General features: G+C 50.0%; 1 protein-coding gene across 2 annotated transcripts in view; it reads right to left on the reverse strand.

Annotated features, from left to right (window-relative positions):
* The window catches only part of TTBK1 (tau tubulin kinase 1), a 160,431-nt gene extending 159,730 nt beyond the window's left edge, over positions 1–701 (reverse strand). Inside the window, exon 1 of one of the 2 annotated variants that reach the window (XM_045010368.1) lies at positions 596–701. The gene's annotated coding sequence lies outside the window, so the exon portion shown is untranslated. The remainder of the gene's footprint in view (positions 1–595) is intronic. The other variant, XM_045010367.1, reaches the window with a different exon arrangement.
* Positions 702–6,000: the final 5,299 nt, after the last annotated feature.

Below are 6,000 nucleotides of genomic sequence, written 5' to 3' on the forward strand. Positions count from 1 at the left end.
CTGCTGACTGGAAGTTCATCTCCTGTGCAACGGAAACAGTGCGATCAGGCCACAAGGCTTTGGTGAACTCACGAATTGAAGTGAAGTGTCAAGTATCAGAGGGGGGAGCCGTGTTAGTCTGGATCTGTAAAAGCAGCAAAGAGTCCTGTGGCACCTTATAGACTAACAGACGTATTGGAGCATGAGCTTTCGTGAGTGAATACCCACTTTGTCAGCATGCCTCTGAAGAAGTGGGTATTCACCCACGAAAGCTCATGCTCCAATACGTCTGTTAGTCTATAAGGTGCCACAGGACGCTTTGCTGCTTTCGCTAATTGAAATATTTACTGCCAGGTCCAATTACAGGCTCTCAGGCAACTTGATCACCCCTTCCCTCAAGTCCTGAGCTCTGCTCTGTAGTGACACCACGAAGGGGAAACAAACGAAAATCTAATGGCTTTAAAAATCAGTTTAGGCTAATCTGGGTCCTCAAAACTCTACAATGCCTTAATCACAATCGGATTGTTTTTCCTTGGTGCCCCTCTGGGGCAGAGTTAAGTATCAGCTGAAGGGGAAACCAAGCCAAACCCCTCCCAGGCTGAAGAACTGTCCCTACCTTCTTAGTAGAGTCTTCCTAGAGATCCCCAGCTCCCTGCTTCTCTGTGGGGAGAAGCCAGCCTCACTGCTTTGTTCCTGTTGTATCCTTCCCGTAAGTCTGCCTGGTTGCTTTGAAAGTAACTCCAGCCTCTAGCCATGACATCATAGTGTGCTGGCTATGAGGTGGAGGCTGGATTTGGCAGCCTCCTGAAAAGGTCAGTGCCAAGGTTAAGGTCAACATGGCCAATGGTTTTGGGTGCTCAAGTGGAGACACTTTGTGCCTGATTTCTAGACGTGCTGAGCACCAGCAGCTCTCTTGGATTCACTTGGGGTTGAGAATGCTCAGCTGTTCTGAAAATCAAGCTCCAGCTGCGTCCAGTTGGGAAACTAGAAAACATGATGGGCTGATACAGAAGCAAAGAAATGACGAACCACGGAAGTGGACATAGGACGTAATGTCAGGAATATCCCTAGAAGTACAGGGCTGGAAACGCCTTTGCAGCTTCCTACATGGCCTCCTGCTTGTGTGGCTCAAGGCCAGGATCACACGATCTCCTGTCTCAGATCCGCACTACCATGGATATTTGGATTCTGTTAAAGTAATCTCAGTATTTCCTGGCTTTACAGGCTTTGTGTTTGGAAAATTGTAACATTCCCGTCCTGTCCTTTGCTCCAAGTTACTGACAGATTTTCTCTCTTTAGCCACATCTTAACATACCTTTGCTTTGGGCATTCCATCGGTTTGGTTTTTTCAAATCAGTATTTCATCACCGAGCACTAAGCAAGTATCACAAAGAGAATCTTACCGGGCGATACTTCTAATGAGCTGAAGCCCTGATATGAAACGTATATTTTTAGCCTTTCCTCCTAGAGTCACTGGTACATCCCTGCTGCTTTGCCCTACTGTGGAGCAGCACAAAGCAGACAGAGCGACTGGGCCAACGGGACTAGGTTTGCAGCCGCCACACAAAAAAACTGAGGGCACATTCACACGGGAATAAGAGAGACCCACAGCACGGCCGTGCTCAGCTGACTTGGGCTCGGGCTGGGTGGCTAAACATTGCGGCGTGGACATTCGGGCGCAGGCTGAAGCCAGGAGTGGCGGAAGCACCTTAAAAATGGGGGGCCACAGGCACCCAAACCATGGCCCTGCTTCATCAAGGCACCACTCCCACGCTGCCCCTTCGCCCCCTCCCTGCCTCCCCACTGCTTCTTCCCCCGAGGCCCTGCTCCCACACCACCTCGTCCCCCCGAGACCCTGCCCCCCCGCTCGCTCCTCTCCGCCCCTTCCCCCCGTTGCTCGCCCTTATGGCCAGTAAACAGTGGGGGAGCCATGGCCCCCTGGCCCTCCCTATTCCGGCACCCCTGGCTGAAGCCCAAGCTCTGGGACCCTCTCGGGGGGGGGGGGGGAGGAGGGTCCCAAAGATCAAGCTCCAGCCTGAACATCTGCACAGCAATTTTACAGCAGCCCAAGCCCAGTGAGCCCAAGTCAGGCCAGCCGCGGGGGTTTCAATGCAGAGTGGACACACCCAAGTGCATCCCCCAGCTCCCCTATTCTCCTACCCTCCAAACTCCAGCTGCCTCTTGCATCTCCCTCCCCCACTTCCCGGAGCTGCAATACTAACGACCGGGACACTGAACGGGGCACCCTCTGCTCCTGCCCAGAGTCCAAACCAAGGACTGGAGCAGTGGGTCTTCCCTAGAGTGATACCTAACACCATTCAGAAATGCAGCTGCTCTCCAGTCACTGTCCCTTGGTGCAGTGAAAACAAAGGAGAGACGGGTCACTTAGCCTCCGACAAGGTTTCTTTGGGAAGACTCTTACAACCACAGAAGAATGTTCAGCAATATGTGCAGATAACCTTAGGAGGTAAGGTCCCAACATGGGCATTACTAGACTCCGAGGCTGAGGTTTGCCTTATGACTAATGGGCTCTTCCAAGAACTTGGCCAAACTGGCTATCCCGGTGCAACTGAGTTGGGAGAGAGTGTTATAACCCTGTCTAACTGTTATTAGACTTTTGGGATAGGCCAGGTTTACTCTAGACTTTGCGGGAACTAAGAGCAAACCTATCTATGAAAAACAAAGCAAAGGATTATTGGCATGGATTTAATCCTTAGATCTGGTGGAGTGATAGCTGCTAAGCAACCCTCTGGTCATGTGTTTCAGATCCTCTTCCTTATGCTGGAATCGAATTACATTCCCCAAAGCAGGGTAAGTGAAATGGGAATCCAGCCTGTCGAAAGATGTTCTGGGACAACGTCAGCAACTGTTCTCAACGCTGAGCTATCTGCCCGAGAAACAAATCCAGGCCCCACGGAGAGTCATTCTTCTCAGAGGCCGAGACTGCCTGACACAAACCAGTGAAGTAAGGATGATGAGATGAGGGAGCCTGTTCTAACAGATATTCCTCAGGAAGAGAACAAGGCCAAGACTGACAAGACCATTGACTCCAGCGTCGTGCCACCGGAGGCACCCCAACCAGAAAATCGCCTCTCGACACAGAAAACAGGATCCTCTTTCCCTCAAAGCCAGATAGGAACGACACACTCCATCGAGAGCAATAGCACCTCTGAACCTCCAGGCTCTCCAGCACTACAAGCATGAGGATAACGATGAGTAACATCTTGACAAATGCTACACCCACATGCCTCTCCTTGGAGAGGTTACTTAGAGATCTCACTAGAAGGGGATGAGCAGACACAGTACGTCTTTCTCCTTTCCTGTCCGATCCAGATACACACTCCCACACTGGGGAGAAAGGCACCTGATCCCCCCAGAAGGTATGACACCTGGGAAAATACACTTGGTGCACCCTCACTGAGACAACCAATACTAATACTCGCTTAAGGAGATAGGGTTGGAGAGGATAGGAAAAAAACATATCCTGAATTCCAAGAACAAACCCAACTCCAAGTGGAGTGCACACCTACCCAAGGACATGTCAGATCTAGCCCAGATATTCCAAGAATTTCACAATATTTTTGTGTGGCTGCACTACGCTGCACATTGTAGAGGTTCTCACACATAAGGGTTGGCCATCATTCCACGTGAGACAATACCGCATACCCCCTACCTGTCCATGAATCTATGGCTTGTGGACCTTAGAAGTGTTACCCCAAGACCAGGACACTTCTCACTTGGTCTTCTCACTTGGAACCAGCTGCCCTTTGGCTTTGCCAGTTCCCCACATGCGTTTAACCTATTCCTACACAGTAGTCCAAGCCACCCTGAAGAAAGCCACCCTGGACATTTCAGTCCTTGCCAACTACTGCCCAGTGTCAAACCTCCCATTCCTGAGCAAGCTCAGACAGAAGCTAGCCAAAGGCCACCTACGAGCTCATCGAACTGAAGCCAACGTTCTAGACCCAGCACAACCTGGATTCAGGCCAGGGCGTGAAACCGAAACCACCTTAGTGGTGGTGATGGATGATCTCCTCCTCTCAACGGAGAGAGGATGGCCTCCATTCTTATTCTCCTGGACTTGTCTGCAACACTCAACAATGTTGTTGATACTGCTGTCTTGCCTGAGAGGGGTGGTAGGGATCCAGGTTAATGTGCTAAAATGGTTTGAGGCCTTCCTGGAGGAACACACTCAATGAGTACTGATGGGAAACCGCACCTCCACCACGAGGTTCAATTCTCTCTCACGCCCTTTTCAACATCAACATGCAGCTGTATGCAGATGACACATGGCTCTACCTGTCCTTCACCACATACGACCCCCACCAAGATGGCCTGGTCCTTGGAGGTGTTAAGTTCAAGGATGAAGGACAGCTGGCTGAAGCCGATGCTGAGCAAGACAGAGGTGATGATGGTGGGGAGAGGAAAGTATTTTGAAGAACTGCCTGTATCCATTGGTTGAAGATGCACATCTGGAATTGGTCAATTCGGTCTGTAGCTAGGAGCGCTTTTGGATTCCTTGCCAAGGCAGAGCTCCATGCAGCTGAGAGTAACTTCTTCTATCACCTCTGGTTGGCTAGAAGACTCTGTCCCATCCTGGTGGACAAAGACCTGGCCTCAATTATTCACGCCTTCATCACCTCCTGGCTGGGTTACAGCCACGTGATATACCTGAGCATGAAGCCTTCAGCATTCAGGCAACTCCAATGGGCGCAGAATGCTGCAGCACGTCTCCTCAGCTACAGACTACTGCGAACACATCACACCTGTCCTCTGCTCTCGACACTGGCTTCCCATAGAATAGCAACTCAAATACAAGGTCTCAGTCTTTAGCTTCCAAAGTGCTCCCTGGCCTGGGCCCAGGATACCTAGACCACCATTGAATGGTCTGGGATGAAGACCGTAGTCGACAGCTCCTCCCTTCTGGCACAATGGAACTCTCAGCACGAGGAGGAAAGCTTGTCTGTGCGGGGGACAGAACCGCCTCCGGGATGGTCCGAGACTGTGGAATGAACTCCCCCAAGAACTAAGGACCAGCACAAACCTCACCACTGTCTGCTCCAAGTGCAAGGCACATTTCTTTGACCTGCCTTCTCGAATGTAAGTACAGAGCAGATGTATTCATATAACAAAATATCCACACACACACTACCAAAAACAAGTCACTCCACTGCACTTGCTTCTCCCCCTAAGCAGGGGACGGGAGAAGAGACAACCTGTGGCGGCCGTTACTTAACGCACGTGAAGGTGTTCAGATACTCCAGCGATGAGCACAGTATAAGCACCTATATCAAATAGAAGAATATTCATGACCATTTTTTTGTCCTGTCCCTGAAAAAAGAGTAGTCAACTGCTCATTAGAATTCCTTAGAGAGGATACGTTTTTCACAAATACGTTGCAAAAATCATGACTTGACATTTTTCAGCCAGCCCTGCAATTTATACACCAGTAGCCGCTACTCCTAGCAGCTTTGCCTGTTTGAACTTGCAGACGCTGCCCTCTACAGGGCTGAAGGTGTTCAGACCCTCCTGGGCTCTGCGATCCGTTTTACTCCCTTAACGTATCCTCTGTTGGCGATGGCTGGTAAAGGAAAGAGAGGGAAGCTCATGACACAACCCCGCATGGATTTTAATTGTACTTCAAAACTGAACCCAAGTTATGCAAGCCCCAAAAATCAGGAGAAACATGCATGACTTTTTCTTTAAAAAAAACCAAAACACACTTTACAATTGAATGACTGAATCTCCGAAACGCATTAGGAATGTAATGAAAAGCTAACAAAACCACAAAGACGGCAGGCAGGAGCCAGCATCCAACACCTAGACTTGAGAGCACCTCCTCACCTATTGAATAGACCATCTGCACTGAGTAACCCAGTTCCAACTCATGCTTCTAAGCAGGTAATAGATCAGGCCTATCAGTGCATTCAGGAATAGGGGCAGGCTGTCCTGTTTGCCTGCCTGGGCTTGGCTATTTGAAAAGCTAATACAACTCTTTAGCATCGGGAAGTGTTCACAATC

The sequence above is a fragment of the Mauremys mutica genome, chromosome 3, assembly GCF_020497125.1.
Source record: "Mauremys mutica isolate MM-2020 ecotype Southern chromosome 3, ASM2049712v1, whole genome shotgun sequence".
Taxonomy (NCBI): domain Eukaryota; kingdom Metazoa; phylum Chordata; order Testudines; family Geoemydidae; genus Mauremys; species Mauremys mutica.